Source organism: Malurus melanocephalus, unplaced genomic scaffold, assembly GCF_030028575.1.
Source record: "Malurus melanocephalus ecotype Western Australia unplaced genomic scaffold, MMel_1.1 scaffold_85, whole genome shotgun sequence".
Taxonomy (NCBI): domain Eukaryota; kingdom Metazoa; phylum Chordata; class Aves; order Passeriformes; family Maluridae; genus Malurus; species Malurus melanocephalus.
In genome coordinates, this window is record NW_026623317.1 from 493799 (window position 1) to 510771 (window position 16973).

Here is a 16973-nt window from a genome sequence, read left to right on the forward strand (position 1 = left end):
TAGATACAATTTTTTCCTCTAAGATACCAAGCTTGGTGATAGTTTAGTTGGAAAGTGCACCATCTGAACAGATGGAGGAAAAATCTTTCACCGAAAATGTATGCCTATTTCTTTAACTGATGGTTAAGATGTTTTTTTACTAGGTAGGAACCTGCTGAATATTTAGAAAGGTTATTGTTCTGCCATTATCACCACACTACTGTGAAATTATAAAGTGATTTTGGATGAAACAAAATGAACTTCACAGAAGTGTTGGGTGGATGTTTATGATAGCAAATTGTCTGACTGTTCTTAAACCAGCTGCTTTCAATAGGATGTGGGCTGTCTTTCCTCTGTGTACTCCTCTTTGGTTCAGAGCCAAGAACTGGGAAAAAAAAGAAAGAAGTTTGCAATAAATGCAGGAAAATGGGGAGGAAAAACTGAAGATAAAAGGAAATTAAAGTATTGGTTCCTTATACCTCCATATTTCACTGTTTAGTTTGATGTCAGTGTCACATAAACACGATTTTTTTCCTAAGAGGAGTAAGAAAGAAATCCCTCGTAAGGAATWTATTTGTGTTTTAAGTGCAATTTGATTTATTTGCAAGCCTGGCATAAAATGGTCAAACAGCAGGCAAGATAATCTATTGTTCTTGGAATCTAAACCCAGTGTTCAGCTCCTAGGAAGCAATTCAACATTCACAGATAAATCTAAGCAAGAGCCCAAGAATCAGGGGTAATCTTTCYTTGTGTTTTTATGTCCTCTTGCTCCTTTCCATCCTTTTCTGTTACCTCTTCATAATTCTAATCTGATGTTATTAGCATCTTTTTTCACAGAATCATACTTTTGTCAACCAAGTGCAGGAATTTTGAAGTTTAGGTGTTTYCAGTATTGATAATTAAACTTGAGCTTATTGCTCAAGATTGCCTCTACAGTTTACAGAGAAAAAAACTGCTTGTAGGAGCAGCCTGTCTGAACCCATTTATTTGTCAGGATAAGGGGATGCAGCTTTGCAGAAAAATATCCGGGAATTCTGCTGACCCAGAGGCTGAGTGGGGATCCCCCATGTGCCTGGGAGTGAAGGAGGCTGGCATCACTTTGGGATGTGTGAGAAGGAGTGGAACAGGGGGACAGAATTTGTGAGATGTAAGGAGAAGGGGAGAGTTTCTATTTAAGAGAAGAATAACCTGGATGGACCATAGTAGTCTCTGCACATACCTGAGTGGGGAGTGTAGGGAAGCTGGAGCTGCTGGCACAAGTTAGAGGTGGGAAATTTTGTCTGCCTATTTGAAAAAAAAAAAAACCTAGGTGGTGATGGGGGTGGTCAATCAGTGTGTTRTCYAAAGGGATGGTGAAATCTCCTTTGYTGGGGATGYTCAAAGCTTGACTGAGCAATCTCATCTAATCAATTGAGCTTTGAGAGGTGGTTTGAGCTAAAGACTTCCAGAAGTCCCTTCTAGCACCTCTGAATTTGTGATTTGTGCCCTAAAAGTTTGAGTGGACTTTGAAATTATAAAGAAAGCCAAAAGGCCATAAAGAAAATTACTCATTCCCATGTAAACCGCTCTATTTTATGATCTCCTCCATTGTTGTACCTTCTGAGCCAAAATTAATCACTCTTTCGTCTCTTCATTTATTGGTTTGCTCTCTAAACATCKGCCAGTGCAGAGGACCACATTTCCAGTGCATTTATGCCATGACAGGCTGCTCTGTTTCTGGTTCTTGCATTTGCAGTCAAACTAAGCTATCATCACAAGATTACAAATAGAAATGCCCTATTGTGGCTGAAACATCACCATTTTCCTTCAGCCAAGCAAGAAAGAACACAAAGTCTTGAGGAAACAATTATTTTTATCTGATATGGCCCCAAAACCCAAGAAAGAGCACATATCTTGTGTGTGGAAAGAAACAATTCTGTCTCTCACTCTCCCAGTGATGGAGAGATGAGGCTAAACCCAAAAAGGTGGTTTCAATTTTATTTTATAAGGTTTGTTACTTTTTTTTTTTTTTCCCTCTGTTTTTCTTATTGAAGTGAAACAAATTAAACTAATGAAGTTTCAGGGAGACAGATCAGATTCAGGGGCACACTTATCTGAGAAATAGTTTTTCAATGAGTATAATGGCAATCCCTAAACTGAAAATATCTGCAATGAAAATCCCATCAACTGACAGGAATAGATTAGCACAGCTTGACTTGACTACAACGGCCCCCAGGATTTGTTGTGCTGGACTATCTGCTTTGGGTCTATGTCCCAAAATCTCAGTGTTTTCACTGTGTCAGTCAAGAATGGCCAGAAAACACTGGTCAGACAGGTGCAAGGGGGAGAATGGGTTTTACCTGTGGAGTGGCCGAGACACTTTGGAATCTCCAGCCTGAAAAATTCCAGTTGAAGGAAACTAGAACAGAAGTCTAGGTAAAGCTGTGCCTTGGAGAGGCAAATTTGGGATGACTTTTACTGTGTCTTGTAATGCAAGAATTATGAATATCAAAAGAGGCTGTCAAAGGCTGTTTTTTCAAGAAACATCTTTGCACATTTGTTTAAAGTGCCATGGATGCTGTGGATGCCACAGGTTGATATCAGCTCAAGGGGAGCCTAGGCTTCACAAAGTGYTGCAAAAAATAACTATTAGATGCAAATGTCTAACTCAAAAAATTCCAGGCTGTGAAGTTTCTTGAAGAGTTTGATTTGAGGAAAGTCTGTAATTTGTCTTGCAGCCCATCCTTGGTTTTCTGGTTTCCAATAATCGTTGGTGACAGTGGCCAGATGGACTGGAATGATTATTCACATGACTGTTAAGAGGAGCCTCAAAGAGAATACAAAAAGCTTCTGAAAGGCCAGTATTTGCCTCAGAGACAAACTGATGAGGGGCACATCTTTGCCTTCAYGCTTTTGAGATTTGGTGTCACCTTGGAACACAGTTGTAGCTTTTGAAAATTGATAATTTCAGCTATTTCAATGTCAGACAACAGTGAAAAATATTTTTTGAAAAGCTATAACAATGTATTCTCTTTCATTTTCTGACTGCCACAGTTTCTTGCCATTTATTWAAACTACTATCGTGAATAATCATATTGGAAATTAGTATTAATAACAGAAAATATTTACAGATCAGTCTGTAATCAATTCTTTACATGAATGATAAAAAAAGGACTTAATTCTGTTGGTTGTAGAAAGAAAGCCAACACTATATCAACATCCTGCTGGGACTCAAAACACAGGATGAAAAAATAATCCCTAAAATTAAACATATAAATCCATATTTAGAAGACTCTATGTACACCCTCAAATTTGTCAACAACTCAGAGGTTCCCTGTGGAGTTGGCAATAGAATTCTGGGAACTGTTACAATGCACTTGGAGGTTTGAGTGGGYTCCTTCTTTTCTGAGCTGACTGTACCATTTCCACAGTGGATAGCTTCACCACAACAGATGCCCTGAAAATTATACTTATCTATAATAATATTTTGAAGATAAATATTTTAAGGAAAACTCATTGACACTTGCATTCCACTCATGTCACTTTATCTTCAATTTCATTGTTATTATTTTATTATTTATTTGTTTATTCAATAATTTTAAGGTCAGATTCTTTACTGTGAGGGTGGTGAGGCATTGGCACAGGTTGTCCTGAAATGCTGGATGTCCCATCTCTGGCAGTGTCCAAGGCCAGGCTGGACAGGGCTTGGAGCACCCTGGGACATTGGAATGAGCCCCTGCCCATGGCAGGGAGTGGAACAAAATGATCTTTAAAATCCCTCCCAACCCGAACCATTCTGTGATTCAATGATTCAGCTTTCATGGATTTTTATCATTCCAAAGGAAGTCTGGTTTGTTTTTTGTTTTACTTTTTTTTGGTTTTTTTTTCTGTCCAATGTTCCCTTAGAAGCTCCTGTTACTTATGGCAATTGGGAGAATCATTAAAGATGTGAAACATTTCTTTCCTTCTGGGATCTAGTATATAAAAAGGAGAAATATTAAGCAGTAGATCATAAGTCTGTGTTAGACACCTTTTGCTGTCAGTTTGGGAGCAGTCAGGCTAGGGCACAGTTCACCTCATTGTCTCTGGACACTGAAAATGGATCAAATTAATCATTCTTTGCAAATGCCCATTTCTCCCCTTTGACTTTATGAGACATCACAAGTCACTGTAGTACACTGGAGCTGTGTGTGTTTGATCCCTTGTCACCTTGCTCGCAATGAAGCAGCTTCACTTTGAAAACCTAATATCTAATTCATTCTCTGTATTTTTTTTTTTTTTTTTTTTTTTTTTTGCATGGCATTACCACTGGAAGAATAAGCACAAAAAATATCCCAAAATTTACTGTAATTACTAGACTTCAGTATTTTATCCCATTTCAGTAGTACATAGTGATCTTTTGTCTTCACACACGTGAGTAATCAAACCTCAGAAAAGGTAGTTGTAGCAGAAGTTAAAGGCAGGTCCAAGTTAGAAGGAAAATAAATAAGATCTCCAAATTTTCTATTCAGCCAAAAAGCAATTCCTTTGCCAGGAAATATTCTTTAACATCTGCCATCTGTTGGTTTTAATTTTTATTGATTTTGAATGAAAATGACACTTGCTGTAAAGGATTGATGTTCAAATTTAGCAATACATAACAGACCAGACTTCTAGCTTGTTCTCTACAAAGTGCCTTTTTTCTTTTTTTTTTTTTTTTTCCAGTCCCTGGATGCAAATATTTTAATGGATTTATTAAGGCAAAGTCAAACATTTCTAAGTAACATTTTCATGAGTCAGAGGTGTGGAGTTCATGAATGTGATTTTAACTTTAGCCAGAGCAGTGAGTGACCTGCACTTCTCAAAGTCAAGCTCTCAAGTCTGAATTTAATTTGGCCTTTGCAAAATAAATAGATGAATTGTTTTGGCATTTTGCAAGCAGTAAAACAAACAAACAAACAGATGTTGTTTTGAATAAAAAATAAATAAAACATAGGCTCTAGAGGAACCATTTCAATGGGAATCACAACATTTTACTTTTTTTTTCCCATTGGAACTCAAAACATCTATKTCCTTCCATATGAGGGTGGGAACACAAAGGTTTCCTGAAAAACTGAAGAAACAACCCCAAACTGGCGTTTTCACTGCACCATCAACAACATTTAAAAAGAGGAAATAAAACTGCATGATATCAATTCTATTTCCTTCAACAGTCTCACTCATCTGCTGACCACACAGGGCTCCAGGTCAGCTGTAAAAGACATAAAGTTCACAGCACAAGCCAGAAACTCAGCATATAATATCCCAAAATGCCTGTTAAATTTGGGCAAGAGGGAGCTCCAGCCTTGCCTTTTGCTCTGGATTTGCCTTCTGAAAGTCAGTGTTGTGCAAGTCATTTTGTTTCCTCRCTTTCCACTGATAAAATATTTTATGCTTTGCAGCGGTTTTTAATTTTTAGATTGAATTAATATTTGCAGAAGATATTTCAAAGACGTTTCCTTGTAACTGTTGTAATATGACTTCTTAGTATTATTGCCACTGATAACAAATCCATTTAATAGCTGCTTTTCATGTTATCTGCTCCATACATCCTGTTTTTAATGAAGCCTGTTTTTCAACATCCTCTGTACTTGCAACCCCRAAGAGCAGATATGATCTTTTTTAATTTCTTTGTAATAATAGGGGCTACTTGAAGGTATTATTCTAGACATAAAAAGAGATTTCAAGATCCTGAGGTAGGTGTTTTTGAGACAATACTATCAAACTCCTTAAGCTGAGAACTAGGTTCTTGCTGAGATTAATATCTGACCTAAAAGTCTGAATATTTTTTGTTTAATGATTTTACCTCCATCCTTTGCCTTGAGCACCACAGTAACACCATTTGCACATGTCACACTTAAGTGTAGGTTTTTTTCCTTCACAACGCCTCTGAGAAGGATTAATTCTCTTTATTATACAGAAATATAAAATATGGTGGGCCAAAAGATTTCTCTGTAGTCACATGGGCCATACTCAATATGGAGAAAAAAGTTAAAAGCTGTTGTTATCCATTGTACCCAGCCTGCCTAGCAGCCAGAAAAAGAAAAGAAARTGTGCATGGATATCTCCTTCGGAGTTTTTGAATAGTTAATACCTCCAAAATACTTTTAACACCAAGGTGTAAATCATGTTCCTACACCAAGATGCTGCGTGGAGACTTGGCACTGTTATTGCTTGGCTCATATTTGCTGAGGACCACATTCTGTACAAAATCCCTTTTTGAGCACTGAAACAGAGCTGTTTCAGTGCAGTGTGTGTCTTCATCAGGGGTGTCTCAAATCTGACTGGTGACATAATCACAGTGATACATATTTCATCAGTCTAGTTCACACAGGCAGCTCTGCAGAAATCATCTCTGCAGAAATCATCTCTGTATTCCAGGGAAATTTTCAGAGAAAGGAGTGATCTGTGTAGCTGTTCACATATATGGGATTTATCTTTGCAGAACAGCTCACACATTTTGAGACAGTCCTTCTAGACCTTCTTAGTTTCCCTGGATACCTTTGAGTAATTGTACAGTGACACCAGAAACATGGAAGAGTGCTCTCCAGAGCTGAAATTCCATCCACCTAATTAGATCTACTTTAAAAATCAACTATTTGGTCTAAATTGACTSATAAAGCCTCTACTTTAGTCCCTTCTTGAGAGACATTCGTGCCTTGTGAAGATCTCTCTGAGATGAACAGAACGAACTGACCTGTCAAGATGTTCTTTGTGATGGAAAATTATATTCACCAAACTTCTGGATGTAAAACTTAGAGATTAGTTCCACTTTGGAGTGACACTCCAAAAGGCTCTCTGAAAAATATAGCCCTAAAAGTACTTGGAACTTGCAATCAACCCTGCTTGGTAAAAAAAAAAAAAAAAAAAAAAAAAAAAAAACCTTTTCTGACAAATTCTGTTTTCAACAAGACTGTCTGCGAGGCTCTTTATCATTGAGAAATAACATTCACATGAAAACACACTGATAATATTTTCATAATATGTATTTAAAATATTCAGTCAAGAATTTTCACAGAAATTTAATTTAAAGACTAAGTAACATCAAATCTCCTTGGTTCATTTGCATTTTGTCAGGGAGAGATTTAAGAGGATGTAACTTCAKGCTCACCTACTCTGTACCAAGGTAAATATAGACTGGGAAAAGGCTTTGCAGGGAAGGTAAAAAAGGCTTTATTTGGTTTTTAAACYAGGTTTATTATAACTTAAAGCTGATCACTCCTCTTTCTCTAGAGGACCTTTATAAAATATTTAGTCCTAGAAGTTTACTCAAAAGCTGAAATCAATTTATAGGGTGGATAGCACATAAAAATAACCTCTCTCGGATACACACAGTCTTTTAAATAACATCCTCTATGAGGCACTAAAGCTTTAATATCAACAATATTCCTGAAATGAGGGGAGTGAAAAAAAAAAACAAAACATGAAGTGCAGAAACTGCTATCAATTCCATTCACAGTGGCAGAATGACTCTAATAGCTGAGACGTTTATGAGTCATAAATTACCATTTATAAATGCAGTGTTTAGCATTCATTTCAATGGACAACATATGGTAGCAACATTTCTAAATAGCTTGAACTGATAAATAGGCCAGTGAAGTGGCTCAATTTGTTAAAATGCTAACACATTAACTACTGCATGTGGTGGTGGCATGTTTGCATCCCTAACGCTGCCTGTCTGCCTGGGCCTTATGGAAATAGACACTTGCCTTGAATTTATGAACTGGCAGAGTCAGTCTATTTTTCATAATGATTTATGAGGAATCGCCGTTTGTAGGGTGGGTGATCCATCTATGACTGAGCTGCCCTCGGTCCCACCACGTTACAGAGCATGACTGCATCCCATAACCCTGTCTGGAGAGCCTGGCTGATTTCTTAGGAATGCTTGAATCCTACACTTTGTCCTTTTAGAGGGGTTAGGCAATGATTTGAACCTGATCATTGTTACAGTGAGGTTGATTAAAACAAACAGATCAGCTGAAGACMCACCTGAGGTCATCTCTGCTTTTATTAAAATTTTTTCATGTTCGCCATTCACAACTGCTCTTTCTTTCAACTCATGTAATAAATAAATCAAAACTAATTTTCAGTTTAAAAAAAATAAATAAATAAATCAGTGCTAGGTCTGAAGAAAACAGAAATGCCCTAGAAACTACAACATTACAGTAGTACAAACTCTGAAAAATATTTATGGAACTTTTGGGTTGTATTTTTTTCTACTCTGCCTGTATTTAATTAGATTTCCTTTGTCCTTTGATTTTTTTAAAACAGCCTTAACATGTGTAAAGAGCCAAAGCAGCCTTCCATGTCTCCAAAATCCACTGCAGGTTGGTGGGTTCAGAGGTTCCAGTACTGGTGAATAAAAACAGGAAACTCAACAGTGCAATTTGGTTTTCTTTTTCCTCTTTTATTATTTTTTTTCCCTCTTTCTCTTTCTTCTCTTTCTCTCTTTCTCTTTATTTTTCTCTCTCCTTTTTTCCTTTCTTTTTTCCCCCTCTTCTTCACTCTTATTTTTCTACCTCTTTCACCACAATTCTCAATAACCTTTACTGCATGGCTATTCTCTTAAAGGCAGGGGAAGGCCCTTCATAATTTCCTTTCCTCTTTGCTGATTTTAGAACTACAGGTTCACAGGGCTCTTCTGTGACAGCCTCACCATGCATGAGAAGCAGTAAATGAGATCAAAACCACGGCAGAAAAGGTTTCTGTGTCCTGATGACACTACAAAAAACGTATTGGGTGTATTGTATGTGGGGTTTAAACAAAAAAAGGGTCCTGAGTGCTTTGGAAACATACCATCCCCTAAAACTGGAGGATGTCATCCAGCAGAAACACCTACAGTGGARACCGCTGTCTCCAAACTCTGTTAGGGACAAATTCATCTTATTCTAAGGTGGATTTATAAACCAGAGCAGGTGAATTTCTCTTCATCAGCTGTAAAGAGAGTCTAACATKTGTTTCAGGCACCAACTAAGGGCCTCTTTATCCTTCCTTATTAAGGTTTTTATGCTGATAGARCTTTGTTTTGGAATAAGGATGCTTTAATGACACTGACAATTGCGACMATAATAATGTGAATARTGCTAGTGATRATGATAATGGTGATAATGATGATAATGATGAAGAGAAAATGCAGTGGTACCTATCTAATAATTTTATGCAGTCTGGTTGTATTGTGTTAGGTATCATAGAAACTTTGGGGATTAATCAAACATTCTAAGCTAAATCAGTTTTTTGAAATACCAACCACACACACACACACACACACACACACACACGAAATGTGATTTTGTTTCAGGAAGGGAATAGAAGTGAAATACAAACTTGCAATCACTTGACAAATCACCTGGTCCCATTTAGATTTGTAAGGTAAAATTCTTGGCATATAATCTCCAGGTGAGAAATTCAAAAGTCCTCTGCCTATCTCTGCAGAGCATCCTTGAAGAGGAGATGCTCTGCTAAATTTGTATTTTCAGCTTCTTCCCAGAGGGAGCTGAGAGGCTGGGGTTTGTTCAGCATTTACAGTTTCAAAACCTAGGAATATGTAAGGATTGGTTGAGYTATTGATTTTGAAGCTGCAGCCATTTGAGGAATAACACTGTGCAGCAGCTAAAGGAAATAGCTTAGATAGCTGTTCAATCTTAACTGCTGGAGAGAATAAAACGAGCAGAATTCAKCCTTTCACACTGGGATCGGTAAAGAAGCAATGAAGATGTCTATTTGGCASTGCAACCACCTGCAAGCTGTTCTTTGTGTTGTTTCTTATGTTTAAAACAGTCTGGAAATTCCAAGGTTTCATGAGAAGTTACTGCTGTAAAAAAGAAAAAAAAACTAAAATAAAAATCAGCTAATATTTGAGGAAAAAAATTTCCAGACAAGGAAGAAGATGACCATCAAATATTATCTCAAACCTATCAATGTATGCCAAGGTGCTTCAAGGGAAATATTGTATTTAATACACCTTCTCAACAGGCCAGAAGCCCTCATTGACCCGACTTGTGGAGAAGCTGGGCAACTCACATCTATCTTTAAGAAAATCCTCTGAGATTAAAAACTGGCCAGCACTTTAAAAAGCAGGCCCTGGAAACTACCCTAAAAGCTGCCATATTCAAGGATTTAGAAGTTAACCTTTTTTTTTATTTAAGCAATGTCACTTCACATTACAGTTATATTTTTCCTTTATGGTTGGCAAATAGACAAGACTGGATTGTCTCTGCTGATCACACATAGCTCAAGGTGGTGTGGAGCTGAGCTCGACCCAAATGTCTGAGAAGGAGCAAATGACTATGGAGAGGGGACTTTTCTCTCTTTTATACTTCACAGATTGCCCTATAGAGTCCTTTCACATTGCCTTAACAGCTTTGCCACTATACAGCTCATTAGTTCTTGCTATTTCTTAACAGAACAGCCGGGTAAAACATGTTTAATTTATACTCAGCTTAGGATTGAAATATATTCTCCATAAAACTTTAAAAAGGAGAAAAATAATATAAAAAATGTTCCTTCCAGCATAACCATCACTAACAAATAATGAGCTTGTTTATCATTGCTTTTTTATGTCTGATACTTCAGGCATTTCAGAGCCCTTTCCAGACTATTATCTACTGCCCTTCAAACCCTTCATGTTGTTATCCTGTCTTTTATATCAGTAATAGGTTTTAAGACTCATAGTAATGAATGCAAATATATGACTGTTTTAGGGCAATAAAATTGTTCTATAGCAGTTAAGTACGCTCTTTGCAACAGTGAAAAGCATTTTAAATTAGCAGTTGGAGAAAACTAGGACATTGGAACACAGAGACAATATAAGAGTGCAGCAATCTATTGGCTGTTACCTAATGGAAAAGTTAGTTCATTAATGCTCAAGTCAGTTGTTGATAACTAAGGGCTGCAATGTAAAGTTTGACTCCTGTCTAATGTGTTGCTGTTAGCTGAAATGGTTTTCTAGAATTTTGTCTAGAGTTAGTCACAAGTTTTAAAGGAAGGAGAAAGGAAAAAGTAGTGGTTTTCCTTTTTTCCTTTTTTTCTTTTTTGTGTGTATGTTTTTTTTTTTTGTGTGTGTGTCATTGAAATTGCCATGTTTCTAGAAGTTCAGCAATAGGTTTTGTTCAATTTCCCAGGAATCCCCACCTGCAGCAACAACTTGGTGATCCTGATCATAGGTGTGGATAATGCAGTTAAAGCCAAAGGCAGTGCCTATCCATCTCCTTAGGGACAAGTCATCCATCCATCCATCAAGATAATAATGTTGAAATCRTAATGACAYCTAAAGATTTTTACTTTCTACACATTTTTCATATATTTGTAAAACAGCTTTGTAAACTGTTCATACATGGTTATGTAGCCCCTGATATTTTTCTACCCTTTCTCCTGGGTTTTAGAATAACAAGGTAACCCTCCAACACAATCCTGAAATACTTTTCAGTCTTACTTTCCAGAAGAGTGCCTCTACCAAGGATGTTTTGTTTTTGAAAAAAAAAAAAAAAAAGGGACAAAGAAGCCCAACTTCAATGGGGCAGTACCTGGGGGAAAATTATCTAATCAGATGCTCTTCTAAGTGGAAATAATGTCTTTTATATAAACTAAGTTGTTAAAATTATAAAAATTGTAGAAATCTGATATCAAGGGTGACTGTAACAACCTTTGGGGCACCTGGTAGCTCCAGAAAAAGACCTGCTTTTTATCTTACTATTTTAACACGGTTGCAAGAGTTTTCTCTATTGATATTAGAAGACAATAAAGTAGGATTCAATCTTGTTGCATTCTGGAGAACCGATGAGTGACCAGGGCAGAAATATTCAAATCTACACTGGGAATCCCATTGATCTCCAAGCTCAAATTACTCTGATCCAGAGTGTCCATGAGAAAAATGACCCCACAGTTCTTTGGGGTGTTTCAGGGTTGGCAGCATCCCCTCAGCATTAGGATGATGCTGTGCCTGTGCTAACAATCCCTGCTCACATCAAGCTGAGCTGGCAGGGATTTGGGTCTCYCTGCACCCTGCTCCGCTGCACTGTCCAGATCCACAGTCCCAGAYCCTCAAAAGAAAAGAACTTGGGAATTAGAAACCCACTCTAAATGTGTTTAATCTCCACCCTGTGAACCAGGGGTAATACATAGCATTGTTGACTGCACAATGGAGAGAATAAATACATTAAAACTTTGGAGCTACTAAGTTACTCTCACATTGAGGTTATGTAGATCTGTTGCTCTGAGGATTGAATGACCTTTAACATATGTTTTAATCCTTTCCTTGACCATAGTGAGTGCTGTTGGAAGGTTTCCTCATATCTGCTCTGTCAGCTGACGATCTGTTTCCTGGGTTGTAATAATCTATAATTTTGTTAGTRGGAAGATGCAGATGAAGCAGCTTTTGCTTCATTTCTTTATGAAGACACCAAGCTGATGGATGGTTTAATTCAAAAGCCAGTGTGTTCTTACTGAAGAACTCCACATTCAGGCTACAAACCCTGTCACTTATGTCTATTTAATACCTCCTAAAYGTGTCTTTRTTTTTCCCTCTACCTCTGTGGACARAAATAAGWCTGGCTCAGCTTTCATYGATTACTATTCTGTTTTCCTTGTTGGTCTTCCAGTTCTTCCCGTCGCCCTACACAAGCAATCATTCATCTTCTTCTGTGAAACAACACATTTATTCTGTGTGCATTTTCACTTGAAATGTTGCCTTTGGTGGAAAATGTGTTTAACCTAAGACAGAGTTGTTCTGCAGAAATAAAGTATTTATTCTYGTATTTTTATTGAAAGCATAAATTGACTCCTGTTTTGTTCACAAATTCAACAAATAAAGGGATGTAGCTTGGCTGACCAATCCCCTTTAAGACTGTTTAGCAGTTAAATGCCTACAAAACTGAAACTTTGTAAGTTTGGAGGTTTCTATGACTGATTCATACAAAAATGTCAGAAAAAGTGAAATATCATTCAAGCCTTTTTTTTTTCTCTTTTTTTTTAAATTTCTTGACATACTTATGGTACAATTAACATTTTTCAGAATGACATACACAACTATTTTAGTTCTATCACCTATTCAAAATTCAATCTTTATATTTTTGAGCAGTAACGTTGTTCAAAAGTATGAAGCTAGACCGTCTCCRAAAGGTCATTCTTGAAAAATGATATTTACTGTTGCTGAGAATAAGGGCATGTATTTCCTATGAATTGGAATTTTTTTTCAATATTTGGTGGGTTTTTTTTTTCTTTTCCCTGTAAATTTTATACGTGGATTTTTCAGTTCCTCAAAAGCTTGATTAGGATGTGGTGTCATGGCAGAGAGAATTTCAGGAACCAGATAAAATTATCCATAAATGGAGGTAATATTTGCTTTTAGCCAATTCAGTGATGTTTTGGCATCCCTGAGAGTTCAGTTTGCACGCTTTCAGCGCTAAGTGGTGTACAGGTAAGATGGAAAAGTCATTATCGCAGTAAATACACAATTAGAAAACTAACCTGTGATCATTTCCATCATGTTTTGCAAGCCTTTAGTCCAGCCAATGAGTCTGTGGACCCTAAGAAGAGATCAGATGTTCTTTTCTCTCAGTCATGACACAGTCTCATTTATTTCATTCCAGACCCAAAGGATCCACTTAAAGTTTTCTCAGGTTCCATGTAGAAAGTGATAAGTTGGTTATAACTATCTGAACTACCCATAGAATTTCTTCATATGCAGTGAAATAGTTWCAAAACTGGTGCATTCAGCCTATCCAGACAGGTATTTCAAATAATAAGGTCTGTCATAATATAAAAAAACCAGAGAAAATGGGCTTGAAAAACATTAATGCCTCCAGACTTCAGCTAATTGTCACAAAACCTGGCTTTTTTCAAGAAAGATTCAAGAAGGAAGTGAGACTTTACAGTGGATTTGCTGTGGATAATGCATGGAGCATCACTGCTGCTTAAAAAAACTTGTAAAGACATGCACAAGAATCTCTGCACGGAGCCAGCTCAAGCACAGCAAGGTCAATGTCATGGTTGAGCACAAAGATGATGTTAAACCTGAGTCACTGTGCCATATCCCTGCACCAGACTCCCCAGGAGTACTTAATTCACAAGAAACACGCAGAGATACCCCGGTTCTGCATGGGGCTAGCTCGTGTCCTCCGTGCTAATTAACTTGGGCTCTGAGCACCACGACAAGAGGGTTATCTGGTCTTGAAATAGCCTTGGAAACAATTTTCTTTCACGTAGCGCTGTGCCAGAGCCAAAGCTCTGGTGGACCCAGCTGGCTGTCACCATTTCTGTCAGACATGAGCTGGCTCTGAGAGTGGCATTCATCTCATTTAATGTTCGATGTCTGCGCTACAGACATCTACATCTCGATTAGTCACCCTTGTCTCCCTTTATAGTCAGTGGAAAGAAACAAGCATGATTCACCCCATCCTAAAACAGACATCTCGAATGTGGATGAATCATGCCTCAACAGTGTCTGTTTTGTGCAGGCAGGGAGAGGAAATGATGGCTGATGTCAGGAAGGAAATTAGAGCTTGGAAGTAACGGAGTGGCAGCACCACAGGAGAAGGGTACTTGTGGGACGTACAGGTACATAAAGACCAAAAAAAAGCCACATAAACTGCTTATTTACAGTCACATGGCAACTATTTTGAAAACCCAGGAGCCAGAGCACTATCACTGAGTCAGGAACGAAGGTGGTCACTTTGGTATTGGTTTCAGCAATAATGACAAAAACCACTGTGTTTAATCAATGACCTGTATGCATCTGCCTCCTCCGAAGGCAGGTCATTATGTATGATACATCTCCCCAGTATCACAACATTATTTGAGCTAAATGAGATACAGAGAACTTCTCTGGGTTTAGTGATCAATTTTAAYGCCATTTGTTGTTCATTATTTTTGYTTTTCTTTCTGSCRATTTATCAAAAAGAGCCARSCCAAGTCGTAGCGGTGTCCCAAGGCTCCTATAATCCAKGCAGACTACTCCATCTCTCCACTCACTGCTTTTACAGCCTCAACAAGTAAGATAACAATTCTCTTTTCGTTTTTGCCCAGTAACTTCYCCTTAAAACAAATTTTAGTATTATGTCATATTATTTTGCAGCAGGACTTTCTCCACTCCAATAGTGACAGGGTGCAATTTTTTTTTTCCATACAAATAAGAAATCTTATGCAATTAAATTTGGATGTTCACAGACTTCATGGTTCTGGGCAGCTTTTGCTTCTGACTTATGTAACATCAGCAAGAAGCTTGGTGAGTCCTGTGGTCTAAAATAACAAAAACCAACGTGAAATAAAAAAGCATCTAAACGTGGCATTCTTCTACAGCTTGAAACATGAGCAGTTACTCAGGGATACACGATGTGGTGCCCTCATTTTCTCAAAGTGGAGCTCTTTAAAGCTTGCATCCCCTGCCTTCCCTGTTGACATTCAAATTGACTTTCTGCATTTCATAATGGTAGTTCCTGACTTGCTTTTCACTTTATCTGCCAAACCCACTGCTGGGTCTTTCTCAGATGCACAAGAGTCAGGGATAAARCTGACGGAAAATGCATCACTTATTTCAGTCATTTCGCTAAAATGCACCCCAGTACCAGCAAAGTAAGACAGGAAATTATTAGAATTGGTCCGCTGTCATCAACTGCTATTTCACCAATTGCTCAGTTTTCTGACAAGCCCAAGTTCTTCTTAGCTTTAAGCCATTAAAACAGTAATAGTAATAATAATAATAGTAATAGTAATAACAACAATCATAATGCATTCAGAGAAAAACAAGGCAGCACTTAAGGGAGAAAAGTACCATGTTCTTGTCAGTGAGGGCTATCATCTCCATGTGACCTACCACAGAAACCTCTCCAACCCACTGCTCCCAAGCTACTGAATGCACTGCCAGAGTGTCTGTGTGGTCTCTAGGATCCTTGTTCCTGCAGGAGGGAAAGGACTTATCTCAGGATCTGCTCCCTAAATTCCGTCCCGTCTGTTGGAGAAAGGATCAGATGCTGAGCAACATCTTAYGTGAAATGCAAGTGATGGGGAAGAAGGGCTGTACCCTCTCAGTCTTGAAGGAGCATATTTCTGCTTTGCAGCTTCTAGGGAATTTCATAGCTCTGAAGAAACATTTTCTAGCATTCCAGCCTGTCCTGGCTCTGCACATCTACCAGCCCACCCAACCTCCTGAGTTCCGTGGGCATGAARCACTCCCTGCTTGCCTAACTGGACAACGTGCACGGCTCTGCAACAAAGAACCAGCAGGGAGATTTTGGAGCAGAAACCACACATATTCTATTTCCACAGATGAACCAGGCCAAATTGCCCTGTTAGCACCATCAGCCTGTATCCAAACAATCCCATTGACCTCGGTTGAGTGTAGCTAAGAGGGGAGCTCAGCCTCGGCGCGTCTCCCCCGTGGCTCTACCACAGTGTGTAATTATTGCTGTTTGTTATTTCTATTGCTGCAGAACCCACAGGATCAAATAAAGATCAGGATCCCAGCTGTGCTGGGTGCAGTGCAAACATATAAGCAGTCATGGTGCCTGCACTGAAGAGCTTACAGCTGTGTCTCTTAGGAGAACATTTCTTAGTCTAATAGACTTCTCTATTAAGAACTGTTAATTGCTTCATTCAGCCTAATTTTTTTTTCTCTGCTTAGTTTCTTCTATTTCTCCTGTCTAGCCCCCCTAGACCAACCTTAATAATTCTCCTTCCTTCACAGTATCAACAGCTTTCCACACTGTGCTGACAATTATTATTCCCCCTCTTGCTTCTTGGTTGTCTGATCAGACACTTCTCCCCCAGTCACCTTCTGCTTTTCAATTATTTCCTTTTTTTGCTTAAAACAACGATTTGTCCTCATTCTTTTTTATTATAACAATATCTTTAGATCATTATAATTCCAGCATGGCTGAGTGACACTACTTGTGCCTCCTCTCTGAGCCACGATGTCATGCTCCCTTGAAGGACCCCCCAAAAGCACATTCACACTCTGCTRTTCCCTTTCCTTCTCTGTTGCAACCTAAATATCACATCTTCCA